Genomic DNA, 21,626 nt, shown 5'->3' with positions numbered 1-21,626 from the left:
AATTGAGAGTCACCCAAGAGTCATAATGCCCCAAAACTAGTTCCTTCAAGTGTTTCCTCCTGCCAGCCTAAAGTTAGAAAGAAAAAACAAAGAGGGGCTTCCCTGGTGGTGCAGTGGTTGAGAGTTCGCCTGCCAATTCAGGGGACACGGGTTCGTGCCCCGGTCCGGGAAGATCCCACATGCCGCGGAGCGGCTGGGCCCGTGAGCCATGGCCTCTGAGCCTGCGGGTCAGGAGCCTGGGCTGCGCAGCGGAAGAGGCCGCAGCAGTGAGAGGCTCGCGTACCGCAAAAAAACAACAAAACAAAACACAAAGAGAAGCTCTTACTCTTGTTCAACTGGACTCCAGGCAGAAATCCAGGAGACAGACTAGTAAGGAAAGCTTACCCTTGCCAGCTTCACCAGTGGTCCTGAGGTCTCAGCTTCAGTCTCTGGAGCAAGCTGGAAGTTCCAACCATCCCATCCTCGTTGCCAAACTGTCAGGGAGGAAAAACTGTTCTTCTACCCTCATAAATCACTGGGAGCACACAAATTAAACTGACAAAAGAAAGATTAGCAAGAGAAAGGGCGGATTTTTATCCACCTAAGTACAATGCACATGGGAGTTCGCACAAAAAAATGTAACTCAAGGAGATAGTTAAAATTGGGGGCTTAAGTACTATTTTAATATGGGAAGGGGAGGAGGGGAAGGGCACTTATTGGAAAACAAATGACTTTAAGGAAAGATAAATAAGCCCTTAGGAGAATAAATAGGAGATAAGACAGTCTGCTAAGGTGTGGTGCTGATTTCTATTTGCCAGTGAAGACAGTCACACTTTCCTGGTTGCTCCCAGGAAGGGAATTTATGGCAATTGAGGTCTCTTGAGTTCTTTTGGGAGGCTCTGCTCTTAGGCAGATAAGATTGTTAAGGAAAAAAGACTTTTCAAATGCCATCAGCTCAACAGTATGTTTTATGCAATGGCAGAGTATTCTGGGCCCCTTCAATGCAGAGAAAGGTGATAATGTCTTAATACTTATTACTGCTTTGTGAAAAATAAGCCAGGAATACATCTTACCTTAAAAGAAGCAGGATATTTTGACAATACTTTTGACTCCCTGGCATTTGGAAACCCGAAAAGGCCGATCATTAATTTCATAGTTTTTTCTTCTTCTTCTTCTGTTCATCACTTTATTGTCATCATCTTGCTCACTCTTCCCTGAGCCTGAGGTCAGAGGTGAACTGAGTGTGAGGAATAGACATAAAGGTCCTTCAGTTTGCAAATGATGATTGGCACGTTATTTGATTTTTATGTTAAAAATCCAAAAGCTTAGTGTTTTTTTAAGATAATAAAACAGGAGTAAGTACTAAATGTCTATGGCATTACAAATATTTATGTTCTCATCTTTTAAGCCATGGGGAAATGTCTTTTTTGTCTTCCAGAGATTCTGACCTAAAGGTAACATGTCCAAACAGAGTGATAGAGCCATTTAAAACACAATTCTGAAAGGGATGCATCTAAGGCTTATAATCTAGATAGGTTTATAAAATACAAATAGGTGGTTGGATGCAAGAATGAATTCCTGCATTCTCACATCCAGGAAGGAGCCATGGTCTTGGCTTGCAAATCTCAGCCTCCAAAGTAGAATGATGAATTTTCTAAGAAAAAACACAGGTTTAGATTTAACTATTGGAAAATGAGGGCAGCAACACATCAAAAGGGGACCCCTGAAGTGAGAAGCATTAAAGATAAATTTTTTTCTGGAACTATAAGAGCCTTGGATTTTGACATGATTTGCAACTGCCACCCAATGAGCCCTCAGGGTATGAAAACAGTACCTTTTAAAAAAAATATCTTAGACTAATTTGGAGAAAAGAAAAAAGGTAAAATTATTAGATTAAAAATTTTTTAGATTTAATAAACTCCAAATAACCTAATCCAGTAAACATTCTTAAAATTCTTGCTTCAAAAAAGAATAATAATCATTATAAGTATGACAATTGATATCTTCATGATTTCTGAAAGCCTTTTCATGGATATTTCATTTAAAAACAATAATATCAACTTAGTATTTTCACTGATGATTTGTAAATTGGCGAGTCTTGAAAGAAATAGGCCAGTGCTTGAAAACAGGTTTTGCAAGTTAATTTTTTCCTGATGACAGTGTTTAAATATGAATTTTTAATGCAAGTCCTTTCTTGTAAGAGTGCAAAGTGAAGAAAACAACAAAGATATTTCACAATAAAGTGAAAATTTTAAATGAAATAAAAATACACAGTAGGACGACTGATAGCCTCTAAGCAGCATTGGTGGAAATTTGAAGACAGCCCTCTTTCTTTAGAATGTACTTAGAAAGGCCACAGAGCAGACAGCTTGCAGGAGAAGCCTGGGCTGGATTTCACGGTCCATGCCCTTTCCACTGGGTGCCCTTGTGTAAGGCACAAACTGCCCAACATCATGTGTCAACCCTGCAGAATAACATGAAAATACGCTGCCATTTGTGTACACACACACACACACACACACACACACACACACACACACGCATAGACTGTCTCTGAGAAGATATATTGATACAAGGAATTGGTAACACTGGGTGCCTGTGGGGAGAACTGGGTGAGGGTAAGAAGCAGGCATGTTTCCTTTAATATCCGTTGGTGCTCTCTGACTAGTATATTATTGTATGCATGCATTACTTATTAAAAATTTTTTAAAATGAAAGGAGTTTTTATTTTGAAGTAGAGGATAAAGCAAATGCACAAATGAGTCAAAAAACACAGGTATCCTCTTGAGTAATGAGAGTGCTTTGGCATTAAGAGCAAAGTGATCACCTCTGTTTGGGAGGATCAGGAAAGTCTTTCTAAGGGAAGTGTTGTTGGTCATATGCCTCGGCGGCCTGGATAAAATTTCAGTTAACAGACAGTGAGGGTCTTGAAGGAGGCATTTCACAGGAAGGAGAATGGTGAGAACAAAGGCCAGAGGTTGGCAAGGGGACCAACCCCCTGGAGAACTCAGTAGGCCTATTTGTGCCATAGTAGGTCTGTGCAGGGAGAGGTGGTGGATAGAGGTGGCAGAAGTCTGGAATCAAAATGTGGAAGATCTTAGTTTCTAGGCTGGGGTACATAAAGTCTGCATAATAGATTTAAAAAAAGAAAGATGTGTAGCTGGAGATGACATCGGACCTCTCCTGTAAGAGTTTATATATAATAGTTTTTCTTGGAAAAAAGGAAATTAACAATATAAGTGCTTATTAGATTAGCGAATACTGGCAATATTATATATCTGAGGTTGTAGTCATTTAAAACCTTTTTTTCCCCATTTTTCTACACTAAGTAGAAACCTTATTGAATTTTAATGGTACTAAAACCTAAAAAGTTTTAATCCCAACTCTACTAAGTAAGAAAACTGCAACAATTAAAAAGATTAAGAAAGGGACCAAAAAGCACCCAATAATGACCAAAAAATTGAAATCAGAAAATCAGTTCAGATTTTCAGTGAGTATGAGGCAGATGAAAATAGACTTCCAACTCTGAGATTATGCATTTCTGTATTATAGGAGTTTCTCATTTTTAACTTTTAAACATATTAATTTAAAATTTTGTGTGCATAAATGCTTTTCATAGGTTATTTTCAGAAAATGAACTGTGGATATCATATACAGATTCTGAAGGAATGGAAAATGTATTTAAATTAAAATGAGAAGCTTAAATTGGATAGATGTGAATGAAATGCTTCATAGAAGGTATCCATAGAAACCACTTAAAATAAAGAGAAATGTTAATTCTCTTTGTAAATTGAGCTCCCAGAATCAAAATGAGAGTGAGGCATTTAGTGTAGGTGCAAATACACTTTGGCCTTATCTACGTGAAACACACTAATTGACAATTATATTTTTTTGGCCATGGTCTCGGCTGATTATCACAATCAATATATGGCCATACTGCATCATGGTTCAACCACACTTCCGAGAGTGGTTTGAGACCCGTGGGTGCTCTCCAGTCCTTTAAAAAAAAAAAAAAAAAATTATGGCCATATAGTTCATGGGATTCAGTTAGTAAAATAGCTAAGCTACATTGGCCCAACTTGTTGATTTAATCAAGTGTGTGACCGGAGAACCATCTCTGTGGTATCCCAACCTTTCAGCAGTCTCTTGACTACACAAGACATTAAACTAACTACCACTGTATAGTGATTACATATGCCAACTGGGGATACCATTAAAAATAATTTGTGAAAGAATAAATTTTCTTATGCCAACTTACCAAAAAAGTCTTCATTTTCCACATTCTATTCTAGGCCTGCGCGAGAGCAGACATGTTTTATGTTGCTGCTGTCACAAAATTTGGAACTCAAAGTTCTGCTTCTGTTTTTTAATAGATAAAATGTAAACATTTTCTGGTTACATTTCTTCTTAATTTCTTAATTTTCCTTTGTCACAATCACAAATGATGTCACTGAGTTGATGATTGCTTCAGAAAAGCTAACTTAAATATTACTAACCATAATAATTCATTATTGCTGTTTGTTTTTCCTACTCCTCCCCATTATAGGTAGTTCTGTGATGAACTACTTTTGACTTCACTCACATCATGATCCATCTGATGTACTCTAGACCTTCTGTTTGTAATGGCCTTAGACATTCTCAAACATTTTGGCTGCAGAACATCTTTATACTCTTAAGAATTATTGAGAAGCAAAAGAGATTTTATTAATGTTTATTTTTTATTTATTTTTCTTATTAGTCATCCATTTCATACACATCAGTGTATACATGTCAATCCCAACCTTCCAATTCATCATGCCACCACCCCCAAGCCTGCCGCTTCCACCCCTTGGTGTCCATACGTTTTTTTTCCTCTACTTCTGTGTCTCGATTTCTGCTCTGCAAACCGGTTCATCTGTACCATTTTCTAGGTTCCACATATATGTGTTAATATACAATATTTGTTTTTCTCTTTCTGACTAACTTCACTCTGTACGACAGTCTCTAGATGCATCCACATCTCTACAAATGAACAAATTTCGTTCCTTTTTATGGCTGAGTAACATTCTATTGTATATATGTACCACATCTTCTTTATCCATTTGTCTGTCGATGGGCATTTAGGTTGCTTCCATGACCTAGCTATTGTAAACAGTACTGCAATGAACATTGTGGTGCATGTGTCTTTCTGAATTATGGTTTTCTCTGGGTATATGCCCAGTAGTGGGATTGCTGGGTCACATGGTAATTCTATTTTTAGTCCTTTAAGGAACCTCCATACTGTTTTCTACAGTAGCTGTATCAATTTACATTCCCACCAACAGTGCAAGAGGGTTCCCTTTTCTCCACACCCTCTCCAGCATTTGCTGTTTGTAGATTTTCTGATGATGCCCATTCTAACTGGTGTGAGGTGATGCCTCATAGTTGTTTTGATTTGCATTTCTCTAAGTAGTGATGTTGAGCAGCTTTTCATGTGCTTCTTGGCCATCTGTATGTCTTCTTTGGAGAAATGTCTATTTAGGTCTTCTGCCTGCCACCAGCCGCGGCGGGTCCTCAAAGTGCAGCAACAATCGACGAGAGGGGGTAGGGAACTGAACGCACCAAGGTATGGGATCAGAAGGGCACAAGCAACTGATGGTTGCAAGGCAAGTTTAATAACAAAGCATAGCCATATATATACCCCTAAAGCAGGGAATTTGCTTAGTCATCATCTTATCGGCATCAGCTGGTTGATTGGCTTCTCGTCTTAGTCACGCCTTATTGGCATCAGCTGGTTGATTGGCTTCTCGGCTTCTCCCTCAAAGGCACCAATTTCCCCTCCAGGGTTGCTTTTCCTAGCTTTAGGGAACAACCAGGGACTCCCAGTAACTGAGCAGGTCCCTGGAGCGATTTGGCCAAAGGCCATCTCCTTTTTTTACGTTCATACCATAAAGTCCAGGATGCATACCAAGGAGAGTACAGTCGGGCCCTGAGGCTTATGAGGGTCTTAATGGCGCTTCCTCAGAGGTCAATGCTCGCCACATTTCCCCCTCTTTTATTTTTTAAAGCTTGATAGTGCAGTTTTAACCCATACACCTCCTGACGAAGAGCAGCGAGACGGCCAACAATAAAGTGTAATAAACAAGGTAATGCAATTAACATCAACAATACACATGACCCCACGGTAATCAATCCTGTGAGTCCATTTTGAAACCAATGGTTTAACCATTGAAGCTGATCCAAGAGTCCTTGAATTAATTGTTGGGGCCCGTTTTCTTGTAGATGAGCTTCTTGAATTGCTTGTATTTCCGCATTGTTTTTGTATGTCCAAACTAATGTGTCCATCAGTCCATACACTTAAAAAGTGCATTTTTACTTTGTTCCAATCCCAGTCAGTTTCATTATAAGCGTGTTGAGTCACACAAATCCAAGTATATTTAGCATGGCAAATCAAACGCATTTTCAATTTTAAAGCCATAATTTGGTCTCCTAAACCTATGAGAGCATTTTTTAACTCATCAACCTCAGTTTTTAGTTGAGTATCAATATGACTTTGTAATGCTAATGCAATACTGGTATTTTTAGACAATTGATTAACATAATGTGCTTGTTGTACAGTTTTACTTAATGCTAAACCGGCGGTAGCGGCTGTGGCTGTTAAAGCGGCTAAGGCTAATATGATTCCAATGAATTGTTTAGGTCTTTTTAAAGCTTCAGATAATTCTAGCCAAGCTTGCATGCTAGTACTATGATACCATGGTTCAGAAATATTTACAGGCAGCATTACATAGGAAGGGTGTTTTAACATCATAACAGAAAATGTTCCTTTCATAGGCAGAATGCAAGTACTAAAAATACAATTCTGACAAGTTATATTATATCCTAAGGAACCAGAAGTAAACTCAATCTGTAAATCTCCTATTAGCAAGGCATATGAGGGTGTAACACAAGTAATAACCGGTTGATAAGAATAAGACAATGTAAACATCCCAAAATCCCAATGCTTATAAAAAACCAAACTATTATTAGTAACAGAAACTGAAGAAATTAAAATGGTACCATTATTATAATTTAAGGTGCACCAGATTTGAGAATTCAAAATCAGATTGGGGAAAATCAGAAGGAAAAAAGGAGGGAAACTTCAAACTTGTAACAGCTTTAACTACCTTTAAACTATGGCCGGCCAGTAAAGTCCCTTGTCCTCCTACATATACTTCAACACAAAAATAGTATCTTTGACTTTGCAGCTTCTATTAGAGCTCCACTTTCAGCTTTATGATTAGACCCATCTTTGTTGCTGTAATTACCAGTCTCATTTTTTCCATTTTTGTTATTGTTGCCCTGTGAAATCATTTTTTCTAAAACAGCAAGAAGATGTAAAGCTTTCTCAGCTTGGTAGGTTAATATATACAGATCTACGAGCAAAAAATACACTGCTTGGGCAAATTTTTCTTCAAAAGGTTCTATGAACTGATAAAGTTTTTCACCAATGGATATGGCTTCTGTATACTGTCGGACATGATACAGGATGACTGCTTGATTGTAATACAACATACTGTTTTCAACATCATCTAATCCATCCATTTCTTCAACAGCCGAGTGCACCTGATTCTTCAACTGGTTAAGTGTCTGTCTTAAACTATCTGTTGTTGTCTGGTTACTTTTGAAAAACTCAGCTACTGCCGTATTCAAAATTATTTTATAATCGTCTTTGTTTATATCTTGTAGGCAGGCAAGATGTTGCGGACAGACATCATAATTTCCAGCTGTGAAAGCCTGGAAAGCACTGGTGGACAACTCCTTCTCTTGATCAGTGATCTCAGGTCGGTTCTGGGATACTTTTTGTCCCATATTTTTTTACTTCTGACTATTGCCCCGAGTTACTATCAACTTTACTATGTGGCCACACTTTCACTCTTAACTCCGGGGATTCACCTACCGAGATTCAGATGTCCCTCTTGTCAAGTCCCTGTTCGGGCGCCACTTGCCGCCAGCCGCGGCGGGTCCTCAAAGTGCAGCAACAATCGACGAGAGGGGGTAGGGAACTGAACGCACCAAGGTATGGGATCAGAAGGGCACAAGCAACTGATGGTTGCAAGGCAAGTTTAATAACAAAGCATAGCCGTATATATACCCCTAAAGCAGGGAATTTGCTTAGTCATCATCTTATCGGCATCAGCTGGTTGATTGGCTTCTCGGCTTCTCCCTCAAAGGCACCAATTTCCCCTCCAGGGTTGCTTTTCCTAGCTTTAGGGAACAACCAGGGACTCCCAGTAACTGAGCAGGTCCCTGGAGCGATTTGGCCAAAGGCCATCTCCTTTTTTACGTTCATACCATAAAGTCCAGGATGCATACCAAGGAGAGTACAGTCGGTCCCTGAGGCTTATGAGGGTCTTAATGGCACCTTCCTCAGAGGACAGTGCTCGCCACATCTGCCCATTTTTGGATTGGGTTGTTTATTTTCTTAATACTGAGCGGCATGAGCTGTTTATATATTTTGGAGATTAATCCTTTGTCCAATGATTCATTTGCAAATATTTTCTCCCATTCTGAGGGTTGTCTTTTCGTCTTCTTTATGGTTTCCTTTGCTGTGCAAAAGCTTTTAAGTTTCATTAGGTCCCATTTGTTTATTTTTATTTTTATTTCCATTACTCTAGGAGGTGGATCAAAAAAGATCTTGCTGTGATTTATGTCAAAGAGTGTTCTTCCTATGTTTTCCTCTAAGAGTTTTATAGTGCCCAGTTTTACATTTAGGTCTCTAATCCATTTTGAGTTTATTTTTGTGTCTGGTGTTGGGGAGTGTTCTAATTTCATTCTTTTACATGTAGCTTTCCAGTTTTCCCAGCACCACTAATTGAAGAGACTGTCTTTTCTCCATTGTATATCCTTGCCTCCTTTGTCATAGATTAGTTGACCATAGGTGCGTAGGTTTATCCCTGGGCTTTCTACCCTGTTCCATTGATCTATATTTCTGTTTTTGTGCCACTACCATATTGTCTTGATTACTGTAGCTTTGTACTATACTCTGCAGTCAGGGAGTCTGATTCCTTCAGCTCTGTTTTTTTCCCTCAAGGCTGCTTTGGCTATTCGGGGTCTTTTGTGTCTCCATACATATTTTAAGATTTTTTTGTTCTAGTTCTGTAAAAAATGCCATTGGTAATTTGATAGGGATTGCATTGAATCTGTAGATTGCTTTGGGTAGTATAGTCATTTTCACAATATTGATTCTTCCAATCCAAGAACATGGTATATCTCACCATCTGTTGGTATCAACTTTAATTTCTTTCATCAGTGTCTTATAGTTTTCTGCATACAGGTCTTTTGTCTCCCTAGGTAGGTTTATTCCTAGCTATTTTATTCTTTTTGTTGCAATGGTAAATGGGAGTGTTTCCTTAATTTCTCTTTCATATTTTTCATCATTAGTGTATAGGAATGCAAGAGATTTCTGTGCATTAATTTTGTATCCTGCAACTTTACCAAATTCATTGATTAGCTCTAGTAGTTTTCTGGTGGCATCTTTAGGATTCTCTATGTATAGTATCATGTCATCTGAAAACAGTGACAGTTTTACTTCTTCTTTTCCAATTTGTATTCCTTTTTCTTCTCTGATTGCTGTGGCTAAGACTTCCAAAACTATGTTGAATACTAGTGATGAGAGTGGACATCCTTGTCTTGTTCCTGATCTTAGAGGAAATGCTTTACGTTTTTCACCATTGGGAATGATGTTTGCTGTGGGTTTGTCATACATGGGCTTTATTATCTTGAAGTAGGTTCCCTCTATGCCCACTTTCTGGAGAATTTTTACCATAAATGGGTGTTGAATTTTGTCAAAAGTTTTTTCTGCATCTATTGAGGTGATCATATGGTTTTTATTCTTCAATTTGTTAATATGGTATATCACATTGATTGATTTGTGTATATTGAAGAATCCTTGCATCCCTGGGATAAATCCCACTTGATCATGGTGTATGATCCTTTTAATGTGTTGTTGGATTCTGTTTGCTAGTATTTTGTTGAGGACTTTTGCACCTATATTCATCAGTGATATTGGTCTGTAATTTTCTTTTTCTGTAGTATCTTTATCTGGTTTTCTTATCAGGGTGATGGTGGCCTCATAGAATGAGTTTGGGAGTGTTCCTTCCTCTGCAATTTTTTGGAAGAGTTTGAGAAGGATGGGTGTTAGCTCTTCTGTAAATGTTTGGTAGAATTCACCTGTGAAGCCATCTGATCCTGGACTTTTGTTTATTGGAAGATTTTTAATCACAGTTTCAATTTCATTACTCGTTATTGGTCTGTTCATATTTTCTATTTTTTCTTGGTTCAGTCTTGTAAAGTTATACCTTTGTAAGAATTTGTCCATTTCTTCCAGGTTGTCCATTTTATTGGCATAGAGTTGCTTGTAGTAGTCTCTTAGGATGCTTTTTATTTCTGCAGTGTCCATTGTAACTTCTTTTTCAATTCTAATTTTATTGATTTGAGTTCTCTCCCTCTTTTTCTTGATGAATCTGGCTAATGTTTTATCAATTTTGTTTATCTTCTCAAAGAACCAGCTTTTAGTTTTATTGATCTTTGCTATTTTCTTCTTTGTTTCTATCTCATTTATTTCTGCTCTGATCTTTATGATTTCTTTCCTTCTGCTAACTTTGGGTTCTGTTTGTTCTTCTTTCTCTAGTTCCTTTAGGTGTAAGGTTAGATAATTTGAGATTTTTCTTGTTTCTTGAGGTAGGCTTGTATAGCTATAAACTTCCCTCTTAGAATTGCTTTTGCTGCATCCCATAGGTTTTGAATCATCGTGTTTTCATTGTCATTTTTCTCTAGATATTTTTTGATTTCCTCTTTGATTTCTTCAGTGATTTCTTGGTTATTTAGTAACATAGTGTTTAGCCTCCATGTGTTTGTGTTTTTTACTTCTTTTCCCCTGTAATTCATTTCTAATCTCATAGTGTTGTGGCCAGAAAAGATGCTTGATATGATTTCAATTTTCTTAAATTTACTGAGGCTTGATTTGTGACCCAAGATGTGATCTATCCTGGAGAATGTTCCGTGCACACTTGAGAAGAAAGTGTAATCTGCTGTTTTGGAATGGAATGTCCTATAAATATCAATTAAATCTCTCTGGTCTATTGTGTAATTTAAAGCTTGTGTTTTCTTACTAATTCTCTGTTTGGATGATCTGTCCATTGGTGTAAGTGAGGTGTTAAAGTCCCCCACTATTATTGTGTTACTGTCGATTTCCTCTTTTAGAGTTGTTAGCGGTTGCCTTATGTATTGAGGTACTCCTATGTTGGGTGCATATATATTTATAATTATTATATCTTCTTGGATTGATCCCTTGATCATCATGTAGTGTCCTTCCTTGTCTCTTGTAACATTGTTTATTTTAAAGTCTATTTTATCTGATATGAGTATTGCTACTCCAGCTTTCTTTTGATTTCCATTGGCATGGAATATCTTTTTCCATCTGCTCACTTTCAATCTGTATGTGTCCCTAGGTCTGAAGTGAGTCTCTTGTAGACAGCATATATATGGGTCTTGTTTTTATATCCATTCAGCGAGCCTGTGTCTTTTGGTTGGAGCATTTAATCCATTCACCTTTAAGGTAATTATCAATATGTATGTTTCTATTACCATTTTCTTAATTGTAATGGGTTAATTTTTGTAGGTCCTTTTCTTCTCTTGTGTTTCCCACTTAGAGAAGTTCCTTTAGCATTTGTTGTAGAGCTGGTTTGGTGATGATGAATTCTCTTAGCTTTTGCTTGTCTGTAAAGCTTTTGATTTCTCCGTCCAATCTGAATGAGATCTTTGTTGGGTAGAGTTATCTTAGTTGTAGGTTCTTCCTTTTCATCACTCTAAGTATATCATGTGACTCCCTTCTGGCTTGTAGAGTCTCTGCTGAGAAATCAGCTGTTAACGTTATGGGAGTTCCCTTGTATGTTATTTGTCATTTTTCCCTTTTTGCTTTCAATAATTTTTCTTTGTCTTTAATTTTTGCCAGTTTGATTACTATGTGTCTTGGTGTGTTTCTCCTTGGGTTTATCCTGTATGGGACTCTCTGTGCTTCCTGGACTTGGGTGGCTATTTCCTTTCCCATGTTAGGGAAGTTTTTGACTATAATCTCTTCAAATATTTTCTTGGGTCCTTTCTCTCTCTCTTCTCCTTCTGGGACCCCTATAATGTGAATGTTGTTGCGTTTAATGTTGTCCCAGAGGTCTCTTAGGCTGTCTTCATTTCTTTTCCTTCTTTTTTCTTTATTCTTTTCCGCAGCAGTGAATTCCACCATTCTGTCTTCCAGGTCACTTTTCCATTCTTCTGCCTCAGTTATTCTGCTATTGATTCCTTCTGGTGTTTTTTAAAATTTCAGTTATTGTATTGTTCATCACTTGTTTGTTTGTTGTGTAATTCTTCTAGATCTTTGTTAAGCATTTCTTGCATCTTCTCAATCTTTGCCCACATTCTTTTTCCAAGGTCCTGGATCATTGTCACTATCGTTATTCTGAATTCTTTTTCTGGAAGACTGCCTATGTCCATTTCATTTAGTTGTTTTTCTGGCATTTTATCTTGTTCCTTCTTCTGGTACATAGCCCCCTGCCTTTTCACCTTGTCTATCTTTCTGTGAATGTGCTTTTTGTTCCACAGGCTGCAGGATTGTAGTTCTTCTTGTTTCTGCTGTCTGCCCTCTGGTGGATCAAGATTTTTCAATGTGGATTACATCAACCATATTTACCATATGAGAAGGTAAATCGAGATATTTAAAAAACATTTATTTTAAAATAACGAATTCATTATGTTAACATAAATAACTTAATTTTTATGGAAAAATATATTTCCCCATGTTAAAAAAAATTAGTGAGAAGAGTGACATTGTTTAATATTTTGCAAATCTCCTTCATGTCTGTGTCAATGGAAGACAGCTGGATTCTCATGTCTACTTCTGCTTTCCATCTGTTGCAGTATCTCACTTCATGTAGCCTTGGAAAACTGAGTAAAAAAGGCGTGAACATCTTAGTATTATCATGAGAATAGTTTTGACCTGAATGGGTATTGGTTATCCCCAGGGGCTTCAACCACACTTTGAAAACCTACTGTACACACAATGGTAAATATGCAAAATTATTACCTGGCTAAAGGGTTGGAAGTCTTTCCCAGACTTCCCAGAGAAGAGTCTTTCTTTATTGTATTTTGTTGTTCAAAGAAATTGATAACAGTGATTTTTTACTGTCAAATTCTCTTCCTATTTACCTTCTCTGCAGTTCAGGAAATACTCACTAGTGCTAATGAATTAAGTTTCAAATTTACCAGTAATTAATATAACTTTCCTCATTAGCATCGAAGTATTTTAGAGTTAGAAATGCTAAAAGAGAAACCCACAACATCATCTGGTCAAATATGAGATGCGGACTACTGGTTGTACGCAAAAATATTTTAGGTAATATGCAGCCAAACGTTAAGTAACATTGAGTAAGGGAGTGAGAAAGTTGTCTCTTGTTGGTTTCTCTTTCCATGTGGTTACGTTGAGGCCAAGTCTTAGCTTGATTGTTAGTATGTCCTCCATATAACTTAACTAACTTGCAGTGTCTTTAACCAGCTTGCATATTTTCCAATTTGACATAAGGTTAGCCTAAGAAGTCTTAGAGCCTTAGGCAAGCAACAGTATCTAGCTAGAATTTAACGGTATATTTTTTATCGTTTTATTTTTATTACTACCATCTACTTAGAGCATGACATTTCGGTTTTTAATTTAATAACGTTTAATTTTAAAACATTTGGAGTTAAAGAAAAGAGTTATTAAATAATAGTATGAATGGTATGAGTAATAAAGTGCATGATGGAGGTTTGGGAAAAAACTGATTTAATTCTGTCCTCAATTTACAGTTAGGGAAATCAAAGCATGGAGAAAATTGACTTCCTCGAGATGGCCACAGTCAGAGACTTTAACTCTGGGCTCCTTACTCTCAATTGAGAGCTCTTTCTGCTACAGCATGAATGAGTGCTGATGTCTAACATTTAACATTTCAGTGTTAGAGCCTGCCCTGAAGTCAGACAAATCCAGGTTAAAACCCCTGCGCCATCCTGGGCTAGCTGTGCAATCTTAGACAGACTTCTTAGCTTCTATCTCCTCGGTTTCTTCACTTATGAAGTCAACATAATCCCCATTTCACATTAACATTTTGCCTATCTTAAATGAGATAATATTTTAAGTGGTTTGAAATGGCTCCTGGCACTCAATAGACAGAGTTATTTTTATTAGCTGAAGTTAGTCTTAGTGAACTGCAGAGCATTTGGAGCAAAAGAATCTTCATAGCCAGGGCTTGGCTCCAGTGTGTGTGAACTGCATCTGCCACTTGGATCCTTACTTAATTAAAGGCTGGAAATCATTGCATTTCTCTGAAGGAGGCTAACATGCCTTTGGTGGCAGGAAGTGAAGGTTAAACGTGTTAACTTGGAAGCTTATGTAACCAAGGGTTAAAATAGCCTTGAAGCCAAAACCAAAGCATTCTGGCCTCTGGTGTGTGATGCAAAGCCAAGCATGTTTGCCTTTATGAGCCCAGGAATGCTTCTGGTGAGGCTTGTTTGTTGTGGAAACTGACATGATCAAAGTGGGGAGAACTGAAACGATCTATCAGAATAATAGTCAAGGCTGTATATGAACTCCCCAGACAGCATTGAACCTGAAGTCTCCCACTGAGGACAGACAAGGCAGCTGACAGAAGCTGGGAAGAAAAGAAATGCATCTCTCTAAGGCGGAGATAAAGACCCTGGGAGGGGAACTCTAGAGGAGAGTTCAGATTTAGCAGATGGAAAGGTGAAATGGAATGCTGACCTTGTGGTCTTTAGGATTCTTGCAACACCAAGGTTGTGGTTTTCAGGTGTCAGTTTTTAGAGTGGAGTTACTAAGTGAAGCAGGCACTTTTAGTAGTAAAGCATTTGGGGGTGGGGAAACTGTGCCAACTGCAGTAAGATCCTGTGCCAATTGCACTGGAATGTTCTAAGGCATGATGTCATGCTTCTTCCCATATTAATTTCCAAATGTTGAAAAATTCTCATTATGATTAAGTATACTTAAGGGTCCCTAAGTGGCTGGCATGATTTTGGATTGTTTGCTCACTTAGTCCTTCATCCCACGATGAAGATTAGTAAAACTCTATGATGTTCTAGCAAGTATGAAATGACATTGGAGCCCCAACTGTTGCTAAATCCTTATCAAGGCATACAAAGAATCATTGGAGAGATTGGAAAAGATTTTAAGGAAATCCAGTCCTACCCACATATTTTAGAGATGGGGAAACTGAGGCCCGGAGAGAGGAAATGACTTGCTCAATACTACAGTCATCTGCTTTGCAGGCCAATGCTTGCCTGCTGCCATGCCAAAGAATCCCCAGCAAATAGACTATTGGCCTAGAATAATGCCCACAGGGGGAGAGTCACCTTCCGGGCATCCATAATTTGAAATGCTGCAGGGATATCACTCTGTTTTTATTTTTGAAAATTATACTAACACTCTTGCTTCTTGTTTTGTTTTTTCTTTGTGTATATTGGCCTATCTTTTTATCTCTGTCCCTCCCTGGGCACACATCACCAAGGACTCTCCTGGAGAGAGGTAGGTAAATGCAGAATGAGGTTTTTATAAAGATCACGGGTCTTCCCTGGTGGCGCAGTGGTTGAGGGTCTGCCTGCCGATGCAGGGCACACGGGTTCGTGCCCCGGTCCGGGAAGATTCCACATGCCGCAGAGTGGCTGGCCCGTGAGCCATGGCCGCTGAGCCTGTGTGTCCGGAGCCTGTGCTCCGCAACGGGAGAAGTCACAACAGTGAGAGGCCTGCGTACCACAGAAAAAAAAAAAAAAAAAAAAAAAAAAAAAAAAAAAAAAAAAGATCACGAATACACCCAATACTGAGCCCAATGAGAAAACTGAATAATAATCATACCTTATGCTGAGCGCTTTGCAAATCACAAAACGCGTTTTAATCTCTTCTTCCGTTAATCCCTACACAGTCATTAGGGAGGCAGAACAGTTATTATTATCATCTGTCTTATGGATGCACTAAGTGAGACAGAGGGAGCCCAGCGACTTGCCCCACACCACACAGCCCCAGAGCAGCTGAGCAGAGCCCGGCGGGGGATTCAGCCCCTCAGGACCCTCAGTTCAGGCACCTCTTACGGCGGCATGCAGAGGCCCAGACTCCTGGATTCCCCAGGGTACATTCTCTGAACTCTCGACTTGGTGGGAGTTTCAGGAAATTCTGCAAAAAGGCAGCGGGAGGGTTTAGGAGGATCGGAGAGAAACGCTCAGAAGGTGCGGGGGAGGGGAAGGCAGTCTGGCAATCTTGCATTTAAAAAGGTAAAGAATTAGCGAAAGGTTTCAGTCAGCCGACCTCAGAGATGAAATCCTTCTCCATTCTCGGGGCTCCCAGAAACTGCTTCCTCGAAGAAAACGTCTGAGGCTTGCATTTCATGTTACCTGCCTTGCTGGAGCAGCCCTGCCTCTGGGCGCGGCGGGGTTTGGGCTCCCTTGGTTTCCAGGCCCGGGCGCCATTCGGCGCGAGGTTGGGGAAGAGCCCGCAGGCCTCCTGCCGAGAAGCCCGGGGATGGGAGGGGGAAGTCGGCCTCGCATCAAAGCAATCAGAGAAACCCTGGGGGGCTATTGGCCTGCTTCTCTCCTCCGACGAGGCTTTGCCCCAACTAATTTCCTGCCCGGGCCCTAACCCAGGTCCCGCCCTTTTCCACCCTTCCCGGCTTCACTCCGTACCAGGCATCACTAAAGTAGGAAAAGAAAGCTGGGCCCTGCGGGTTTCTGTTTGGCTTTGCAAACCACTTATGGAGCGAGAAGTGGGGATCACAAATGGGGACCCCTGAGGAATGACCCCCTCCCCAGCCCCCTCTCCAGTTGAGTTACCAAATGAGGCCAATTCATTCTCTGGAATGTAGCAGCCGGGGCAATGATGATTGCTACTGACAGGGAAGCTTTCATGTAGCAATATCCCCGGCCACCGGCTGTGAGGCAAAGAGAAAGAACTCTCTGGAATTCACAACATCCCCCCTCCAATTAATCCCCAGCCACCCCGCTGTGCGTGAATGGGCTGTGCTGGGGATTCGTAGCTCTGATGCGGGGGATTTGCTGATTCCTTTGAGCCCCCTGAGGAGAGGTGATATGGAGAGCAGATAATCAGCATGCAGCGCTGAGACGAGGTAATGAATTGGCTCGCCTGGGCCTGGCTTCACTATTTGTACACTTTTAGGCACCTCGGAAACTGGGTTTGCAGACAAAACCTGTGCCGAGGGGCCCTCAACCCCCGACCTTTTGTGGGCCTGGATGGCTGCCGCCTCTCGCCTCTCCCGCTCGCTTAAGGCGGGAGCCTTGTCTCCGAAAGGAGGAGCCGGAGGCGAAGGGAAAAGAACCCGGATTCTAAGCGGGCCAGGCCTGCGCGGTACCTCTCCCGCCTCAGTCCCACGCTCACCCCAATGAAGTAGAGCTTTAACTCCGTTTTCATTCTCCTGCATTGCAGTTTTCAGTTTAAGTCCACTGCTTCTACGAGTAAAATGCTGTTTATTTTTCCCTCACAGCTCCAGGTTCATCTCTGGCAAGAACGTGTGTTCAAGGCATTGAGACCATCCAACGTGAGTTATGATTTGCTGGATGTGGGGGTCTGTCTCTGTCCGCTTCAGCGTTTTTCATCAGTGCTAAAAGATAATGCTAGTGCTGCCTTAAAAAGTAACAGCTGACATTTATTGAGCGCTTACTATGTGTCAGGCACTAAGAGTTTATACGCATGATCATAGGCAATCCTCAAAGCAATCTCTGAAGGAGATGCCAGTCTCCGGTTTCATTTTACAAGGAGGAGAAAAAGGCTTTGGAGTTCCTAACCGGCTTGGGGCCACGGACTGGGGGCGCTAACTAGTAAGCAGGTGGAGTCAGATTCCCTCTGCACAGCCTCTGGGTCCCACAAACCTCATCTTCGTTTAGACGCTCACTGCTTCTCATCAGGTGCGTCTGCCGCCGCAGAGCTTCCCGCTTCCAAGCACGCAGACCGCAGCCCTCTCCACCCCGCAGCCAGGGAGAATCTCTGAGAGACACCGCAATGGGCCATCCCCTTGCTTAGACTCCTCAAAGGTTCCCCAGAGTATCCAGAAGAAAGTTCAAACTCCTCAGCTTAGCACACAAGTCCCTTTATGACGGGCACCTGGAAAGAATTAAAGACAGACTGAGGCGATAATCCTAATCCCCTCTTGGGGGAGTTTGCTAGATGGGGCTGTGAAGGGAACCAGGGCCTCTTTTCCTCAGACTCTGGAGTCTACTTGTGGGCCTGGCTTCCTGAGGGCACTTCCCACTCTGACCCTGCCCCCATCTTGTCTTTCCTGGCAGTTGCCACTCTTTTCTTGCCTTCCTGGGTCCCTCTTCTTTCATTCAGGACTGAAGGCATTGGATGCAGGTTTTTGCTCCTGGTTCCACTATTGAAGGGAATTCAAGATGAACACTTTGGTTTTAAGGGTTTTTGTTGCCAGAAACCACAGGGCACTAGACAAAAACTATGACAGAGTCTCTAACTATTCTATGCTCAGTGTCACTCAATCTGAATTTTCCTTGCATGCCCGGAAATTACCTTTTATACGCTACAGTTGGGTTTTCCTCCATCAGCTGACAAACGAACCTTCAGGCTCTCCCATGGGCCCTGCGTACCAGTCACTGTTCAGTTTTAGCAGCAGCATCATTGTTTTCCTAGCAGTGTTATTACAATTATTTAAGGATTTCACCATAAGGTGTCCCTATTTTATAAAAACACACATAAAACTGAAATAGTCAACATTCTATCAACTAATACTTATTGAGAGGGTGTTATAAGTGTATGGGGAACTGTGGTGAACAGGACAGTTAAGGGCCCGGCATTATGCTGAGAAAGACAATGTACAAACAAATAAATATTCAAGAGCATGGTTAGCAACATGAGAAAATAAACCAGGGGTGGTGTGATAGAGAAGTGGTAGGGACTGCTTTAGAGTAGTTAGAGGAGGAAAGGCTTTCTAAGCAGGTGAGATTTGAGCTGAGATTTGAACGGTAAGAAGGACCCATCCATAAGAATAATTGGAAGTAGAGCATTCAGGCAAGTGCCAGGGACAGAGGTGGGGAGAAGCTTGCCTTCTCTGAAGACACAATAAGGCTGCTAGAAGGGCTGAGGTATTTGGATGAGCAGGGGATGGGTTGGGATGTTATGCAGGAGATGTGAGCTAACAGATCTTTAAGATCTTGTAGGCCAATGGCTTTCAAACTCTTTTAATGTGACCCACAGTAAGAAATACATTTTATATTACAGTCCACTAACACACAAACACACACACACTCCTGAAAGAGTTCTTTCAATAAACTTTGATATTTTCTATTTTGTTTTATTTTAAAATGCTGATTCTTACCCAGTACATTGGTTTCACAACCTAGTAATGACTTGGTTTGGAAAGCTCTGTCCTAGATTATAGTAAGGAGTTTGGATTTTATTCTCAGAATAATTGGAAACCTTTGGAAAAGTTGTAAGCAGGGGAGTAACATTTAATTCACATTTTGATAACTGACTTTGACTGCTGTCTAGAGAGCAAGTTTGTATGAAGAGTAACAGCAGGGAGACCAGCTAGGAAGCTGTTGTATTTTCATCTAGAGGAAGAAATAATGTTGGCTTGGTAGCTGAAGAGGTTGAGAAAAGTCGATGAATACTATAAAATTTGGAGGTAAAGTCAACATTGGATGTGGAATGTGAAGAAGGGAAAGGAGGCAAGATGACTCCAAGAGTTGTTTGGTTGTTTATTTTTAGCAATAAGTGGTATAGACCTTTGCTGAGATGAAAAATTGGGGGATGACTACATTTGGGGGAATAGGAATATTGTTTTGAGTATTTCAGGTTTAGGATATCTATGCCTCCTATACCTCTTTTTTTTAAGATTTTTTTTTGATGTGGACCATTTTTAAAGTCTTCATTGAATTTGTTACAATATTGCTTCTGTTTTATGTTTTGATTTTTTGGCCGCGAGGCATGTGGGATCTTAGCTCCCAGACCAGGGATCGAACCTGCACCCCCTGCATTGGAAGGCGAAGTCTTAACCACTGGACAGCCAGGGAAGTTCCTATACCTCCTATACATCTTATTGGAGATGTTAGACATATCAGTAAGGGTGTTTTGGTGGAAGATCAGAGTTGGCAATGAAGCTTTAAGGGGCAGTGGCACATGGATATTATTTAAAGCCATGGGGGGCTTCCCTGGTGGCGCAGTGGTTGAGAGTCCGCCTGCCGATGCAGGGGACGCGGGTTCGTGCCCCGGTCCCGGAAGATCCCACAGGCCGCGGAGCGGCTAGGCCCGTGAGCCATGGCCGCTGAGCCTGCACATCCAGAGCCTGTGCTCCGCAACGTGAGAGGCCACAAAAGTGAGAGGCCCGCGTACCGCAAAAAAAAAAAAAAAAAAAAAGCCATGGGACTACAGGTATTTACCTAGAGAGAACGTGTGGATAGAGAAGAGCAGTAGGTCTCTCTATCCTATGTTGGTGTGATCCCCCTTTCTGGATCACACCAACATTAACAGGTATAGCAGAGTACTACTTCCATTCTGAAAATGATGCTTCTTGTAACAAAATGGAATCTGAAAAATCATTAGATATACTGAGTCTCAAGTAGTCATCCATTGGATTTGAGGCGGACAACTGTGTGTTTAATTACAGAAGAAAAACTAAATCTAAGAATATGTAAGACATGCTGGTGGTAGATCATCTAAAGTGTAATTAGGAGTTTTATAATACATTTAACTTCCTGGGGGTAGAACACCTCTCACATTGTTTGCATGACTTCGTGCTGAACTTTTACCCAGATAACTTTAGTGCCTTTTGTTTTTTAGGAATTCTTTACAGAAGTGGGGGACTGTTTATGTCATAGAATTTATTCTTTGACTCTCTCTAGTTAAATCAGTTGTTCTTATTTCCTCACATCTATGTTAGATGTTCTAGCTGAAGGAGTTTATACTCTCATTCAATCTAACTTTTCTTTCTGGGGCTGGAATACACCTACTTTTACCTTCCTTCCTAAGAAGACTCTACCCTTGGTCTTCCATCTCTCCCTCTCTTCCAGTCAGATAGGGTGTCAGGATACCTTAATTGTGGTGCCATTCCAAGAAAAAGAAGACTTTTCACTTTCTTATTTTCTTCCCTTCCCTTTTCCTTCCTTCCTCTCTCCCTCCTTTCCTCCTTCCCATCCTTCCTTCCTTCTTTTTTTTTTTCTCTTTCTCAAGGGCAGTGATTTTCAAACTTCAAATGAAAATTTAAGTTAAAGCTCCAAAATAGAAAATAAACAATGGAATAATGGCGCCATTTTCTTCTCTTTGTAAGAACATCATCAGCAACTTCATGAAATCCAAGGGTTCCACAGATCATTACTGAAATGGATTCATTTCCTCTTTGAGGAGACTTCAGGTAGAGGAATCACTATTATCTGTGAGCCAGTTGTTTACTCAGAGAAGGCAAATTAAGATTCTTCCCTGTGACAGAGTCATTGATAGGATTCACCCTAGAGATATAATGGAGAGCCAGAGAGCTTACACAGATTGCCTCTTAAAGAGAATCACATTTCATTAGTTGATCAGAAAATATGGTATACTTAATGATTTAAATAATTTATTAAAAAGATACTGGTGTGATTATTTTTCAAAAGGCAATGTGGTTTAA

This window comes from Kogia breviceps, chromosome 1 (genome assembly GCF_026419965.1).
Source record: "Kogia breviceps isolate mKogBre1 chromosome 1, mKogBre1 haplotype 1, whole genome shotgun sequence".
NCBI lineage: Eukaryota > Metazoa > Chordata > Mammalia > Artiodactyla > Physeteridae > Kogia > Kogia breviceps.
Note: the sequence above shows the minus strand (reverse complement) of the source record.